Source organism: Trachinotus anak, unplaced genomic scaffold (assembly GCF_046630095.1).
Source record: "Trachinotus anak isolate AG129_WGS33_773 ecotype Australia unplaced genomic scaffold, CSIRO_AGI_Tana_v1 ptg000021l, whole genome shotgun sequence".
NCBI classification, from domain to species: Eukaryota; Metazoa; Chordata; class Actinopteri; order Carangiformes; family Carangidae; genus Trachinotus; species Trachinotus anak.
Genome location: NW_027273872.1, coordinates 6,581,743 through 6,600,297, shown reverse-complemented (window position 1 = coordinate 6,600,297; position 18,555 = coordinate 6,581,743).

The following is an 18,555-nucleotide window of genomic DNA, read 5'->3' as shown; positions in this document are numbered from 1 at the left end:
TCTGAAGAGCTGCTATGTCCAATTTAATCAGTAAGTTTGGGAATGTTGCCAATTCAAATTTACAATAAGCTGGAAAGTGATTATGCAAATGCAATTTGAGGTTGATGAAAAAAATGCTATACTATTGCTAATTAGAGTTTATACGGTGTATATACTGTATATTTCAGGCTTCTATGTGGGCATGATGAGCAACAATAGTTACAGTATGTTGCTTGAATACATAATGAATTGGTAAAATAATTTAAGCTATATTTAGATTTTTATAAAGACATTTACAACAGGAAGATATTGTAGAAAACATATTACTCACAAAAACCAAAAAAGAAAACCCCAAAAATATGTTTTCTGGAAAGAAAAACTGCTTCCATGTTGGCTCTATTTTGACTGACAGAGTGCCCAATTGCATTGTGAATTCTTGCCAAGATCATCCCGCACAGATCTGCCTTTCAACGGATTTTTAAGTGTTGTGCTCAGCATCTGCAGTAAGTGCTGAGAGCCTGCTGACCTTGGCCTAGTTTCACACAGAATCTGTGATCTCTCTTTGCACCTTGCACAACATCAGACTGACCTCCTTCAGACTGTCAGTCCAATGAGGCCTCATTAAAATAGGCTATTTGGGGAGATTAGATGTAAAGCCCCCACCTCTCTCTCACATTGTCTGAACATCAAAACATGTCATCACATATAGACTGTATACTTTATCACCTTACCAAGACATCTCACGCATGTGGTGTTGTGTGTGTGCTTTCATCCAAGGTCTTCAATAAACACATGCAATTATAAATGTCTGAAAGCATTATGCTGTACTGGAATCTATCTACACTGGAAAATGCTTTTTAGTACAGACTGAATGGCACTTTGGATAAAAAATAAATAAATAAATAAAAATAAAAACCTGCAGCAATTACATTATGTGATATAGCGGAACTCTATGAATTTTTGAACCATAAAGACATGAGTCAATTAGGTTTGGATTTCAAGCAAATCCGTGCATACAAGAGTGAAAAAAGTGCACTAGATGTTCAACATGTCAATTCTCAATCCCAAAGCTTTGGTTACAAATACACCACAGGTGAGTACAACTGTTGGCAACATAGCCTCGGCATGTTTATGAAGACACCAATACATTGACATTAATGTGGATCTAATCCTGCAGAAATGATGATATGTAATTTGAGCTCTCTAATCTTCTCTTATTACTTAGCATCAAGGCAAATTAAGTTATTTCACACTATGTTTAGCCCCTCATCAGAGAGCCTTTCTCAAAGGACTTTCCAGAGCTCTGTCAGAAAATAATCAGCAGTCACAAAACAAAATGATGCAATACATAATGAGTAACCAAAGCAGCAACAACTGAGCTGATAAAGCCTGTTAGATGCGATTTAAACCATGTTTTAAGACTTAATTTCTAACATGAAAAGGCAAACCACCTAAATTCAGTGATGTTTTTTGACCTTCAGTGTTAATGTTTTGTTATGAATGTAGGTTACCTGATATCACCAGACTCCTTGAAGACCAGTATAAAAAGTTTAATCTATAAGTACAAATTCGGCACTCAACTTTAGCAGTATTAAAAGTGTAAGTACAAGTTTAACCAAATGACAAACTAAGCATAATGTAAGGTATCGGCAGGGATTTGATCGAGTTGTCAAAATGTCAGGACTCGACTTATTCTGCTAGTATCTGGGATATCTGGCTTTCGAAGGGCTCATTTTAAAAAGTGAATGAAATTGTGGTCTCCGGTACTTTCTGCCACCCCACACTGTGGGGACAGCTCGATCTGCATTTGTCTTTTGAACACCATGTCCTCAAAGTATTGTCGCGAACAGAGAGATGTTTTTATAATTCATATACATTACAGCACAAAACCAAACTTGGTATCAGTATCAAAACTTTGTGGTATCAAAGGTGTGCAATGTAATCCATGCTTTTATGTCCCACTCTACAAGTCAGTTCCAATCCATTTCCCTAACTTTTGAAATAAGCTCCTCTCATTGGAGTGTGAGCGCCTGTGATTGGCTGCTTGGTGTTGTTTGTTTGTTGTTTGCTTTGACCAGAGAGACCGTCTTTGACTACCTTTGATGTGAGGACTGTCTATGATTTGAAATGGGAGCATAGGCACTGCTGAATGTCCCTGCTGACTTATCCCTGCTTCAGTGTTATTGGAGGCTCATCCTATCAAACAGCAGGAAACAAAATCATAATTAAGGACATTTGTAGTGGGGATTCAACTTTCATTATAGCACAAGCCAGCATAAAGCCCCCAAGCTTGGTACATGCTTGGCCAACAATGTCATAAAGGACAATATGGCTGCTGTTAGGTCCACAGTGACAAGACCAAATGACTCTCTAGCCAGAGATAATCAGCTTTGTATGTCATGTTGACATGAACAGAGTGTTAAGGCATATTGCACTTTGATGCTGGCAACACTGGCACAAAGCTGATTTCGAAAAAATGCAATAGGAGAACACAAAGGGAGACATTCCCATAGTGTCTAACTGGCATCTGCATTAAACAACAATCAGGGAGAATAAACTGGTTAACAGTGGTTTGGTGCATTAGGACTTAAATGAGGGGTGGGGAGGGGTGGGGGTGGGGGTGGGGGGCACTGTATGTCCAATCCTGCAAAGTTCCAGGCAGATGCTGGATCAATTCAAGGAGTTCTGCCCTCTGGCTCATTCCTCCAGAAAGGTAGACAAATGGCTGGCATGATAGCCAAGAAATGAGAAGCACTGATGTACTCCTCCGCAACAGTCACCAAATGAACAGCAGCCAATGTTGAGAACACCCAGTGCCCAGGCATTGGTTGTTCAATATAAGAAATGTTTAATAGGCAGCAGGGTATTTCTGTTTTATGAGGAGCGAGTACAGAGTGGAAAGATACGGGCGATGGCATAGAACAAGGATGAGAAATCACACACAGTAAAGGTTATTAAGCTGACTTTTATCCACATTATCATGAATACATAGTGCACACCCAAGTCTGCTGAGGCACAGGAACCCCAGCAGGGATTGAGAATCGTTTTGGTGGCAATGATAATGAGTCAGAAACCTTAACATCTTCAGCAGTGTTTTTAAAGAAAAATGACAAAGCCACCTAACATAACAGTAGTGGCTAATCTATTCCACCCACAGACTGGTGAGGAATGTATTATACAACCTCTAGTTGACGCTCTGGGTTCAAAGCAGTGTTTCAAAAATTGTTTGAACCACCCTTGACTGCATTCTTTATTCTAGGGCTGTAAGTGTAACCAAGACAACACATATCAATATTGAATGCATACATACATATACAGTGTCTGCACATGAAGCCTCAAATTCAGCTGCACAAATCAATATCTAGACCCAGTGCCTTAATTTCTGCAGTCATTTGACAAATGAAGGGATAGGGTTACAGAAATATGAAGTAGGGAATAGAAATCACAGAGAACATCAGTACACGATGCAGCAAACATGAGTGCTGTATTAGCAAGACCTGAACAGGGCAATAGGTCATTAAATTATCTGAAAACAAAATGTTATTTCCTCTGGGCAGATTACTATCTTTTGTTTGGCTCATACATAAATTTGCTTTCCCTCCAGAGATGATGACTTAACTTCACAATGTGGTGACAGTTCATAGACACACTGCTAATAAGTGATCATTTATTCAACATGTGGTACAGGCATGCATTTTCTTTATAGGCTAAGGGGCAGACAGACTGAAGTCATTCTAGACTTAGCATTCAAATTTGAGAAAACCTGGGTATCATTTCCAAATCTATCATTAGTCTCTTTGCATAACAATGAGAGCACAGCCATTATGAAATTTATAATTTAAAACAAACCCTTAATAACAGTTCCACAGATAGCTGAGAACCCCACCTCCACTCCCGACTTCATAAGGCACAAACTGAAGAGTGCAGTAATGCCTGATAGGCGGCATTTAATTCCAATCCATTATTAACAGCAGGTATGTATATGATCCTGCAGCACAGCAGCCCACACTTTGTATTCAAAAGCATTTTCTGGCCCCATGCAGTTGTATTACTTTCAGTTACAGCTCATGAATAACATCAAACAGACCATGAAGTGCATAGAAATAGAAAATGTGATAACTACGAGGGTGTATCCAGCCACTGTTTGAAGTACCTTTGAGCCTCCGGATGTTGAAATGTGGGTACAAGGAAATGCACATTGCTGTAGTGCTGTGTAATAAAAATCACTGGGTAAATTGGTTGATTAGAAGATTATGGACATAGTATGAGAGCAGAAATAGCCAAAGGCGTAATAATAATAAAATCAGAGGCTGCAGCTTTCTAATGTTGGCTTCAAACCAATATTTATTCAAAACCCACATCAGCTTGCCTTCTGCCTTTTGGATGATCTTGAAAAAGAAATTTTATCATTCAGAGTATTTCATTATCTATCTTCACCACTTAACATGAGGCACACATGCTTATAAGTACGATTTGGAATTCCTGCATTTGGAGCATGTTATCTATTGTACATGTACCACTGAAGCGTGCCAAATAGTTGTAGAGATGCAAATTGCTGTTTTCCAAAGACTATATTCTGCATTTCAGCAAAGAAGCCATCAAGCTCATCCCTAAACACAAAGTGGTGGGCTTGCTCATCAAATTCTTTGAGCTCTGTGAGGTTAAATTCATTACATATTCAAGGATAACAAACCACTTAGCTATATGGGCTTACTAAGTATTCCCTGTCAAACATGGATTGGGAAGGCTTACCTTAAATGGAAGGCATGAATCATGAGTACAGCATTCAACTCCAAATTCATGATGACAGTTATAATTCTATTATGTAAAATACTGTTTTGACCTCCTGAATAATAACCACACAGGGAGAGACACATTCTTAAGGAGGACAAATATAAAATGTGTATAAAAGTGCACATGCTCATTATAGCACCAATAGTGGCAACTCAGTAGTTAATCCACCCACCTTACCCTTAGGGGAGTGCAACCTCCACTACCTACACATAAGCCAATTAAAAATCTTCAGCACATTACAGGAAAACAGAAAAAAGGCATGTGGGCACGTCCTGCTGACTGTTGTTTCCTACATTATATACCTTTTGGGTTTCTGCCACTGCAGTTTCAAATGTGTTTTTTTTTTTGTTTTTTTTTATGATGAGCCTGCAATAAAGTTTAATGAATACAAGTCAATGCAATTTTAAGTAATGACTTCATTCCATCTTTGATGATGCTGAGAAAGCCATTTTAATCCTTTAAAATAAAAGTAAATATCTAGATTAGACTTGATTAAAGCAAGTAGTCATGTGTTTAAATGTACTGTACATTTAACACTGTTCAAATGAACATTTTTACAGAAAAATGAAGCATAGGCAATCAGCACCTGACTCTGCAGGGGGTGTCTTCCAGCCCATTGTTTTGGTTTCAGCACAGAATGACACACAGCCAAAGTTAGCATCTAGCAAGTAAAGATGGTGGTGCATTTAGCAGCAGAGGACCCAGATCAGTATTTCCCCCATTAAGCTAATTAAAACAGGTGATATTTATATGTAGTTAGAATAAATAAGGAATGTTCTTCAAGCAAGACCTATATCCCTACAATCAAATCCCCAAATTTTATGGATGACATCTTCTCTATCCTGGAGTAGAGTTGAGCTAGCTTCAATCTTAATGACACTCAGCACACAAACACCTGCCAGGAGGCTTCAATGTATACCTACAGCTCATCTCTGAGTATCAGTACAGGAGACTATTTCATCACTGACCTCAGCCTGGTGTCTCTCAGAGCATTCACTGTCAGCCCACTCCACGCCACTCCACAAAAGTGGAGACAAATTTGACCCAAATAACTGCTGTGGGATCTGTGTCAACAGCAACCTTGGGAAAATCCTCTGTATGATCATAAACCACACACTCCTACCACTCCTTACTGAAAATAATGCCCTGAGCAAATCCCAAATTGGCACTATACCAAACTGTCATACAACAGACCATATCTTCACCCCCAGCACCCAAATTGGCAACCAAATAAACGAAACAAAAGCAAATCATTATCCAGCCTTGTTGATACCAAAGAAGACTTCGATTCAATTTGATAAGAGGCTCTTCTGTATAAACTTTTGGGACCCTATGACATCATTAACCCAATGTACACAATTAACAAGTGTGCTATCATTGGATTAGCAAAGAGCACACAGAGTTCCTTCTCCATAGGTCAGACAATCATGCAGCTTGAGTCCAGCCCTCTTCAACATATACACAAGCCTAGCAGAAACAAGCCTCTCCACTTCTTCCCCCCCCCCCCCCCCCTTTTGCAGCGCAGTCATCCTGTTATGTTTGTCTTACTATATGTTGTATGCCCTATGTGTAGACGGGGTGATTGTTGTAATTTCGCTGTAATTGTACTTGTACTGTTACAGTGACAATAAAGCTCATCATCATCATCATCAGATGTCAAATGCCTGCTGTTTGCAGATGATCTGGTCTCCAACGTCTCCGAAGACCTGGGCCTTTACAGTGAATCTAACCAACATTTTATAAAAAGAGACAAATTCAAAATTTACTCTGCATGCAGAATTTTGCAAATCCATTCTCCATTTCCAATATGAAGCTCCTGGGACAATACCCACTAATTAAAAAAATTTAAAAGAGAGCACTTAAATGTTATAATCACCGAGGAGAAAGTAACCTTGATACGCTGCATAACAAAGCCCCCACCTACAAAGAAACCGTAGAGAGAAGCCTCCTCAGCCAGCTGGTTCTGGGACTCTGCTCACAAACACAAGCAAAGCCCCCAGACAGAAACCACATTAGACTAAACCAAATTATAAGAAAACAATAATATTGATTATTGACTATTTGACACATTGGTAAGAGTCAGTCAAAAACCAAGCTGGAATGTTATATGGCCCTAAACAGAGAATACTGAGCGGCAGATTACCTGACCACTGTGACCAATCCAAAGCTAAGGAAATCCTTGACCATGTACAGACTCAGTGAGCACAGCCTCGCTGTGGAGAGTCACCGCCACAGGCAGACCAGGCTCCACAGAGAAGAAAGACTGTGCACCCACTGCACACAACAGGAGGTGAAAACTGAGTTGCACTTTTTAACCACCTGCCAACTGTACCAAGACATCAGAGGCCAGATTCTAGCCACTGAAAAGGACTTTGAAAACATGGCTGGTGAAAAAACAAAACAAAAAAAAAAACAAAACTGTGAAATACAGTCATATGCGCAGCACATGCAAGGTTTGTCCAACAGAATACAACCTTAATGAAGACTGTCAAATCACCTGACCCTTTGCACTGTGCTGATCTCTGTCCGTTGCTCTACTCACTGTACATACATACAGAACACACACAAACAGGACACTCACAAAAATTGATGCAGGGTTTATATAGGTCTCACTTATACCCTATTTATATGGTTTTTAACTGCAAGTCTGCATCTCTCTAGTTTAAGTTATGTATTACTTGTCTGTATACATTTGTAACACCAAACATGCAATTCTTCTCTTTATGTACATTTTGCCATAAATTGTTATTAATAGTCAATTACTGTATTGTACCCCATATATAAATATTCAGTTTGTTGGTCTATATGTTGTTTTGGAACTGTCTGCATGGATGTAAGGCAAGCAGAGTTAAAGGGGCTATTTCTAAGTTTTCTCTGCCGCCGAACGTGGTTTCTTGCCAGGAGCAGGTGGTGGTGATCGCCGCTTGACAAGAGCTTTGGCCATTGTTATATTTAGAAGACAGGCGGTTATAATACACCCTCTGAGCAGGGTTGAGTCTTCAAGATGGGCCAGCACTAGCTGGGTAGTATGCTAACTTCAGTAGAAAAAAGGACATAGACAGAGACAAGAGTTAACATTGGCATTGCACTCCACTGCTGGAGACAGTTCTCGGCCAGTAAAGAATTTCAAGTTTGATGTGAAACAGCTGCTAATGCTATAGCTGGCTATGTACAGTAGCAATAGTGAAATGTACAAATGTTTCCTTTAAATTCTCTGTCCACCTTCTTCTTCTCATCTTATTCTGCATGCAGTTACCCATAATTTATCCCTACAGGTCGGATGAAAGTATGTGTACTTTGTTTAATCCAGTAATATGATATAAAATTATTTCTTCCCCTCAGTGTTCAACACCCGCTCTCCCAGAGAGAGTGCAGGCTGTGAGGGGACTGAATATGTGTTTTTTTTTTTACCAGTTCAGCAAATATTTAAGCTATTAAAAATGAGAGCAGAATATAACTTGCATGCGGTACTTCTTATAATTTATTATTTATTATAATTCAGCTTCTATGTTTATCTCTTCAGAGTCAAGACTGAACTTGTGTTGACTGGACTTCTATCAGCCCTGCAGGTCTTCACTCTTACTATGTCAACTCTGATCCAAACAAAAGCAGTCTTTGACTAATCACTACACCCTGGCACTAATACAGATCAAATAAGGGCTGAAGGTGAACCTGATTCAAATGCAATTTTTCTTCACTTCACAGAATGGTGAGGCACTCTGTATTCAACAAACACTGACACGTTTTATATGAAACGCTTTCACAGCCATTTTTTCTTATTGACCACTTCCCAACTTGGCAAGAGTGCACTTATTAAGCCATAATAAATAACAGTAGGTGTCCTCCGAAGGCTGTCCTGAGTGTCACCAGTGATGAGAGCGCAGTGGCATTGAGAATGCATTTGGGAAATAAAAGCATATATGTATGTTCCTGTGGGCCACCAAACCAAACAGAAGACATAAAGGTAAAGACAGAATATGCTGCCTCAGATCCACCGATATATTGCCACACAGATTTAATTTTTCATTGTATGAGCTCATTTTGACAAATGAGCCTCTATGATAGCTGGGAATTTGTTCATGGCAATTGATCATCCCACAGAGCTGTGCTGAACCGGCATGAAAACCTTGATCTATTGGCTCAAGTGGTGTGAGGAGAGCAGTTAATGTTTGAACCCCTAATTGGTGATCTAAATCTTCATTATTCACTTGTTTAGCAGACAACAGTGTACAACACCATTTGATCCTGCTTGTGCAATCCAAGGCATGAACGCCAATAGCAAGATGGCGTCTCATTCATTTAGCTGCTCAGGCTAAATAAAAGAAATGAGTAATACAGACACCTTTGTGCGCCACACCGCTTTAGATTCCATAATTGCAGTCATAACTTATCTCAGGTATTTCATCCTACACAGCACCCAACACAGCTTGAGATACGCTTACTCCTGTAGACACATGCACTCATATTGTATTCCATGCTACCTGAAAGCCCACAGTGGCCAGATGCTTAATGTACATGCTTCATTGATATGCATAGTCTCCAGTACTGTGTATTCTGTTCTGTCATCTTGTGCCATACATGACGTGTGGCCCTGCTGTCCATGTTCTATATGTGTGTCCTCTGTTGCAAGGTAACATGTTGACCTGTCTCTGCATACCGTAAATATCAAACAGCATATTCCTGCAGTTGCGACTCTGATTCAAATTAAATTCTCTGATGTAATGAATTCCCAGGATATATATATATATATATATATATATAGGAAGTATATGGCATTTTAAAGTGGTAAAGTAGCATTTTACCACTCCACTGTATTTCTTCAGCTGTATACCTTTTATTATTGAAAGGGGCTATTTGTATGTTTTCTCTTGGCAAGTAAAGGAATGAAGTTTGATGCTGAGCTTGCAACATTTCTTCTAGACTGTAAGTAAACAATTGTCAGTGCTGACATTGGCTATGTAGCAATAGCAAAACTTATTGGTCCCTCCTTTAAATACATAAATATTGAAAATTAAAAATATATATTTTGCAGTGTAGTTGTGATGTGTTACAACTAGTATTGAATATGTGGATAGGGAGGTAGACGGTTCATATTTGCTTTTGTGTGAATTGGACCCCACGATAAGAATTGACATACAGAGTCCATTTTCACAGATTACACAGCAAACTGTAGTTCTTGCCAAAGACTTGGATGATGTCCACAGAGTGTGTGAACCCTTTGGAATTTCCTGGTTTTCAGCATTGTTTGGTCATAAAATCTGATCTGATCTTCAGCTCACAATTGTAGACAAACACAGTCTCGCTAAACTAATATGACACTAACAATTATAATCTTGCCTGTCTTCACTGAACACAGCCATTTAACATCCTCAGTTCTGGTAGAAAAAGTAAGTGAACCCTTGGATTTAATAACTGGTCAAATCTCCTTTGGCAGCAATAACCTTAAACAAGCTCCTCCAGTAGCTGCTGATCAGACCTGCACAATGTTCAAGAGGAATTTTGGACCATTCTTCCTTTTAAGAGCTGCTTCAACTCAGCCATATTCTTAAGATGTCTGGTGTGAGTGGCTGTCCTCAGGTCATTCCACAGCATCTCTACTAGATTAAGGTCTGGGCTCTGACTGGGCCTCTCCAACAAGTGGATTTTCCTTGTTTGAAATCATTCTGTAGTAGATTTACTTTGATGTTTACGGTCAATGTCCTGCTGCATCATTGAGCTTGGACTGAGCTTCAGCAGATGGACAGCCACCCTGATATTATCCTGTAAGATAACTTCATAAACTTGGGAATTCATTTTCCCCTCAATAATGTTGAGTTGTTCATGCCCAGAGGCAGCAAAGCCCCAAATCATGATCCTCTCTCGACTGTGCTTAACCTTTAGGATGATGTTTTTATGTTGGTATCTCCCCTTTTTACACCACACCACACATAGAGCTGCATGTTCTGCTCTCAATGTGCCCATTTGGCAACGTTTTTTTGGGGTTTTTTTTGGGTTTTTTTTGAGAGTAGAGTTTTCCTCCATGGTGTCCACGACAGGACACCATACTCCATGCAACTATGCCCCATGATTTGTGATGATATGGTAGATTTGTTGACTATCTCCACTGATTCCTTAAAGCCACAGAACTAAATAATTTATGGACAGTTTGCCTGACTGTGTACTGGTCAGTATCTAAACTCTTTGGGATGATTTTGTAAACCTTCCAACTTTATGGAAAGTCTTCTGAGATCTCTTTTTTAGAGAGGCATGATTCACATCAGCAGATGTTTCTTGTGCAAACTCAAAATATTGAAGTGTTTTCCATAAGTAGCTCTATCTCAAAGCTCCAATCTTGTTTCATTGATTGGACTCAAGGTTTGAAACTCTTTACTCCAATTAGCTGTCGGTAATGCGATCAGCGAAGGGGTTTACATACTCGCTTCAGCATAAACTGTGAATGTTTTAATGACGTTTTCAATATGGACAAGAACAATACAATCATTTGTGTGTTATCAGTTACAATAGATTGTGTTTGTCCATAATTTTAACTTGGATGAACATCTGATCATATTTTAGGAGAATTTTATACATAAATGGAGGTAATTCCAAAGGGTTCACTTACTTTTTCTTCCCACTGTATGAGGCCAGGTTAACCATACATCTGTAAGTTTGTGTAATTCAGTAGTCTTGTTTTGTGTTTAAGTGACATATTTTCGCATTATACCCCTCATACATCTCTCTGTCATAAAAAGTTCAGCTTTAGTGCCACTTTGATTATTTAGTGCATTTGTTCAGATTTGAATGAACCCACATACCAATTCTGCAGCAGCACTCAGGTATGCTACATAAAGATTCTGCTCACTCTGTTTTTGCTGTTGTCCCGATGCAAGCTTGTTACACGTTACGTTATTGCAGTGAGCCTTGGATTTCTGTTATTATTCCAGTTGATGTTGTTAATTACATCGTGATCGCCATGATGATTAACATCCATGTCAGCTCCAGCAACAAATGAAAGACACAGGTAAGCGGAGGCCAGTGTGCCAAGAAAACAGACGCTTTTTCTCCTTGATGGAGACGTGGTATTTAAAGCTGACCATCACTGTAGGGGCACTTCTTTCATTCTTTGTAATTGTTGGGAACAGACTTTACTGTCCACAGTACATCCTGAAGAAAACTTACTAAACTGCTGGCACATGAACTGCACGTGAACAGGCAATACAGTAAATCCGTGTTGCTTTATTCTATAATCCATGCACCAACAGAACATTTGACATGAAAAGCATCTTTACAATCAATGTAGGTCATAAAACAAAATAATGTGCACCACCTCTCAGTGAGAGCATAATAATAAGTTACATTTCAAGTATAATCATCAATTATTCAATTTATTTTGTCTGTAAGAACAGAAAAAATGACCTGTTTCTGTTTCTGCTTCTGTCAATTGTGCTGAAAAAACAATTGGTTGAAACAGACCTTGGTCCTTCTGCTATTAATTTACTTTTATATTCACTATATCATTTAAACTAAGCCCTTTTAATTAATGACTGCAGGCGACACATCGCTGACGATCAACATGATTGGCTGCAAATAGCTATCACACCCCATACTTTTTACTTGATAAAGTGACAGTGAAATATAAGTATTTATTATGTCTGATAAACACCAGGCAATGGTGTTCATAAACTGCTGAACTGAATGAAACTCGTACTTTCTTGTGGCTACCTCTGTGTGGACCAGTCCAGACAATATAAGGTGTTCAAAACACAACAATTATCTAGTCTTTCAGTCAAGATTCAGTTACAACTCTGAACTAATGCAAGATGGATTGACATTGACAATTAAATTAAACAAATAAATATTGAATTTGAAATGATAGCTGGGAATACCAGGGCATATGGATGCACATCACTCAGTAATAAAGCTGCAGCCATAGCCTATAGGCTTATGTTTACTGTATAGCCTAAGCTAATTTTATAGTATTGTGAGGACTGGACTAATTACTAGGCACTAATTACATTTTGTATTTTCTACAATTCCTTGTTGATGTTAATATTATATTCATTTATCTTAAGATTCTGTAGTAAATGTTTTACTCAATAAATATTTATATTTATGCCTCATTCTGTTCTGTGTAGGTGTGCAGGTATTTGACTGACAGATGGAGTGAGCTGTTTTAAAGGAAGGAGGATTGTAGTGGGAGCACTCGGGTGTCAGGTGTGACTCTAGCAAAAGCCCTTGTAGACCTACGTTTTTCTTCCCACACAGAAAATATTGGAATCATTGAGGGACTCGCTGCGGAACTGGACCGATAAGTAGAATTGATCGTGGCATTAATGTCAATACAATATTATCAATTCCTGTCCCTACTCTAATATGGAATTTGTATCAACAGAGTTATTATAATTAAAGCTGGGCATAATAACAGATTATGATAAGGTTACATTCTATAATGCAATTAAAAAGTAATTAATTCTGAGAAAAAGTCTAGTTCAAGCTGTCTGTGACAACGACGAGTGTTTACCAACATCAGCCTTCTTTATCAGAAAGTTTGAAAATGAGCAGAATGGAGTTTCAATGTCATTTTATATCCCGCATACACTCAACAAGGGTTTTTTTGGGGGGTATTTGTTCCTGCTGCAAGAAGAAGCTGATCACCAAAGTTAACTAAAGTAAACAAGATCCTTTTGCAATGTTGACAGCTCAGAAAATGCAACTAGTAATAGAAGTGCAGAGAAAAATTGGGATGAAGCACATCTGAAACTAACATTTTAACACTTTTGAAAAATAATGTTAACATTCAAGGTATGAGAAATGTAAAAGAAAAAATGTGTAATGGTCTAAACATGAAACTGAGGTTTGAAGGACTAATCCAAATGCATACTAGCTTGGCCAGCATAGTTAACATGGCTATCTTGTCACAGCTGCAGTAAAGACCAGCAGAGACCGGAGCATTGTCAGTGAAAATATGGAATGCCACACATGATTCTCATTATGACTTCTGAAAAACAGTTGCTGTAAAAACTCCCAGCACGATTGCTGAATGACAGTGCAAAGGAGTATTTCCGAGCCCTTAGCGATCGATGCTGGATAGTCAGATCCACAGGAATCAACAATTTTGTTCCACAAGCCGATGTAGCATTACAGAGATGATTCTGGACAGGGTGTGATAACAATATCATACACATCAGATTGAATCAAGTAAGCAGTACAAACAAATAAAAATGGACTGGACAACATGATAAAAGGACATATGGAATATCTGAGAAGAATATTTGATTCAGGTTATTTCACACTTCTCAAAACCCCATGAAGATGATAATGGTTTTCTATCTCATTACAAAATGTAAATGATTAAAAACTGGTTACTTTTTTTCTTTTATTTTTGGCAAATAATGTGATAATAATGTGCCTGTGTGACATTTTTACTTCTCCATGAATAAAATCAAAAGTAATGACAGAGCAGGAGTCTTTGTCCTTCCTCTCACTGGTAAACTATACCTCTTTGTTGCCTTTCATGCCTTATTAAAATGTACCTTACTACTATTTGATAAAAGAGAAGGCTCATCATAAAGCACCTTTGTCATAAATTATACATCATAAAAAAATAAAGATCTTTAGTGCATAATACCTTGGCACTCTGTGAATGAAGACTTCATCTGCACTCCTTGTACAGCTATACAGACACTTTACAAAGTAGTTGAAATGAGTTTCTTCAGATTGAAATGTTGACGTGACCTTGTCTTTGGTTACACTTGTTGGTCATGTTTTATAGATGCTGTTTTAAGAATTGCATTCATACACAGCTACTAAGTTGAATAATGTTCAATGGCAGTTCTCAGTGTCAGTGTAGTAAGTGTTGTTTCTTTCATTCAGTGCACTGAAAAGCAATAATGAGCAGGTCAGTGCAATGGATAAATGTATAAACATTTGCTTGCAACACTTTGCAACTTGTCTCACATCTGCAACAAGTGTTGACATTTTCATTATCTAACCATGACATTTTGTAGTAAGACTTTAGTTTCCACAACTGAATATTGAAAGAATATCCAGATGTAAAAAATGTGGTAGTGTAATCATGTGCAGTATTATCATATGTTTAAGATAAACAGTTTGCAATGAACAAAATTGCTGTCAAAGGATGTTTGACTGAGGAATTTGCAAATGGGACCGTCCTTGATTTATTTTTTTGTTACAGAATTCATATAAAGACAAGTAGTTGAAATGAGTTTAGATAGACTGAGATCTTGAAGTGACCCTATGAAGACTTATTCAGCTTTTGCTTATATAGTATGTCTGAATCTTATTTATGGGGAAATGATTATGATCCAGTTTCAGCTCAGCAAGTGTTCAGTATGGTGGCTATAAAAAATGAATTAACCCTGCATTCGATTAAAACTTGGACCCCTGAATTCCCTACATCCAATCAGGAAAAACAGTTCTGTTAGATGGAGGTCCTACTTCAGAGGTTATGTAGTCTATATTTTCTCAACTTTCAGCCCAGCATACAACATCAAATGAACTGGTGAAATTCATTGTAAACAATCAACATAATTTATATTTTCCTATATAAGCCCATATAACTTCTCTCCAAGATATCATGTCAGGTGAAGGATGAATATAAGCACACTTCCTTTCAGTATCAATTTTCTACAAAAATTCAGCAGTCACGCAGTTCCTAATAAACCCAATACAGAAGTGAAAGTAGGTAATAGTCTTAATTCTACTCATAAAGGGACTTTGCTATCACAATTTTGAGGTGAATTTATGCATACTCCTAATACGCTATACGTATTAAATGGCAAAAAGTCAAAGAGGATTATTGCTGTATTAATGTGTGACTATGAGCAGACAGCAGGGAGTAGTGAAGGACAGGACAGTCTTCAGGGCTTACTTGTCCATTCACTTGTAATTTTTAATGTTTAATCCTTAATGACCACCACATTATATTCGTTTTATTATCTGTGAAGCTATTATCTCCTCGGATAAGTCTTGATTAAAGAAACATACTTACGACATCAAAGCACCCAGAGCTTCAGCATACACTTATTCAGCAATTGTTGACAGCCTAACGCAGCACTTCAGGCACAATCTCACACACAAGAGAGTAGGACAACCTCTTTCAAGGTTTGAGAGATAATTATACATTATTATACAGTAAGTCAGGGAGCTGGGTGGGATCTGGCCAGTGCCAGGTGGTTAATACTGGGGTCACAGTGGGGTCATGTTGACTGAGGGGCAAGGCAATGCCAGCAGGATGACTTTTAAATACTACACTCTTTGAATATTCAGTACATAGTGTAACGGATGGCCAAGGGCTTTGAATGCATTTTAGCTATGGTGCATCATAATGACTGATGTCTTGTAGCAGTTGCTCTGCAGTTTTTGAATGCTAATTACATTAAATACAGTAACACACATCAAGTACAGGTTGTGTTTGATGAGAGCTACATGAATGTAAAAAAAAAGAACATGGATTTAGACAAAATCACCAGCTGTTGTAAAAGATAGTATCCAACGTCAGCTTTTATTAATCAATATTTATTAAGGTATTATGTGACTGCCTTGTTGGTCATTAATCCCATTCAGAAAAGATATTGTTTAAATTTCAATTCAGTTTCAATCCAGTTTCATTTATACAGACCCAAACCATAACAGAATTTATCTCAGGGCACTTTGCCTACAGAGCAGGTCAAGACCATACACTTTATAATATTATTACAGAGACCCAACACTCCCCCACGAGCGAGCACTTGGTGACAGTGGCAAGAAAAAAAACGCCCTTTTAACAGGTAGAAACCTTGAACAGAACCTGGCTCATGGTGAGCAGCCGTCTGCCTCCGCCAACTAGGTTGAGGGAGAGCGAGAGAGAGAGAGAGGGAGAGGGAGAGAGAAATAGAGAGGAGGGTACGGAGGGAGAGAGGGGGGAGGGGGAGAGAACAACAGAGAGAGCAGGAAGAAAGAGAACATAGCATAATGCAGGTTCCACACCAGTAATAAGAGGACAGCTAATAGAGACTATAAGACTAATAATATCAATAATGATACTAATAATGCTAATAATAATTAGACTAATAATGATACTTGCAGCAGCGGTTGTTAAGCAGGATCATGCAATCATGGATCCAGGCTCTAACAGCTCTGGAGGCAGAAGTACCTGCAGAAAGCAGCAGGAGAGGGGAGAGACGAGTGAGCCTGCATGTTTTGTCTTGTCAGTATCAGTATTGTGGCATTATTAGTCATTTCTTCACAAGGGCTCGATAATGAATGTTAAACACACTTTGACTATATGGTTTCTCTGATTGCAGGCTTTGTGTAACATAAACATCATGTGTCTTAGTGAAGTGTAACTGAGGTTTACCCGTGGAAATAATTCAGCAGATTGAATGTGAAATCTTTTGATGCTAAAAAAAATGATTCCACTGTGGGTAGATAAGCTATTTAAAAAAATGTTCATATTAAACTAGTAATCCCAGATGACATTCTTGTCTGAGGACAAAGTGTTATCTGACTCACTGCTACACACCTTGAAGTTGTATTTTGCTGCCCACACATGTATTTCTCTGGCCTTTGCCTAGATGAAGCAAAGAATGAAAATCTACTTTATGAATATGTCATAATGATGTTTTTTACCGTGTTTAGTGACGTTTCAGGTGTGGTGATTGTGATGATGATGAAGATTTTAATTGATGTAGAATTTTATTTTGACAATTTTCTTAACATTAGTGTTGTTCTCTGTTCTGCCTTCATAAAACATGTACCATGCCGAAAGGAGAACATCATAGGCCTTAAAAATGTGTTTTATATAACAAGAAACTTTTTACATTAAAAGGTCTATGATGACCATACATAATAGTAATGAAAGCAAAAATAAAAAGCTTGAATTGTTTTCAACACAAACCTTCTCTGATACAGTGGACAGGGGACTGGATGACACCCAAAGAATACAAATACAGTTTCATTCTCATCAGACAAAGAACCATTGCAGCATCATGACGGAGGTTGCTGACACCTTTGTTTTATAAAGTGAAAAGATGAGCATCACTTTAAATATGAAAGCATGTTGTTGTATACATAGCATCTATATAAATGTATACATAAAACCAAAATCTATTAATTTGTCTTCATGAAAGTGTGGATTTCCTTTTTTTGCTTTTACCTTTTGTCCATCTACCACAGCTTATGGCATTTTCACTTTGTTTCAAAAAGTAATACATCTGCTTGTCTGACAGTAAAAAAAACATTGTTTGCATAAAAGGAAGGAGACAGAAAGTGAGAGAACAGGCTTATCAGAGAGAAAAGTTTCTCATGACAAGTCTACAGTTTACTCTGGGCTGTGGCCTTTCTCTTTTTTTCATCAACTAAATTAAACTAACACACACACACACACACATACACACACATTCCTACCTTACCAACAGTGAACTGTCAGAGTATGCTGACCAAGTGTGGATGACTATTTCTAGTAATTTAAAAAAAATAGAAAAAAAGATGTTTTTTTTTCCTTTTTTTTTCTTTTCTTTTTTTGTTTTTTGTTTTTCTTTCATAACGTACTGCAAGTGCAGAACTGCACTGTCTTTCATTTAAACTTTAAAATGAAAGAGGAGACTTCCTGGCTACAGTAAGACTTGTTTTGACACCCCAGGTACCAGAAAAGGGCAGGATTTGACCCATACTGCGCGACTGACTCCTTACTGTTGTAAACCAACCCACCATGGTACCATCTGCACTGGGAGCTTCTTTCCGAGCCCCTTTCAGTCTTCACCTTTGGTGTTGGACTTCAAAATTCACTGAGCCTCATAAGTA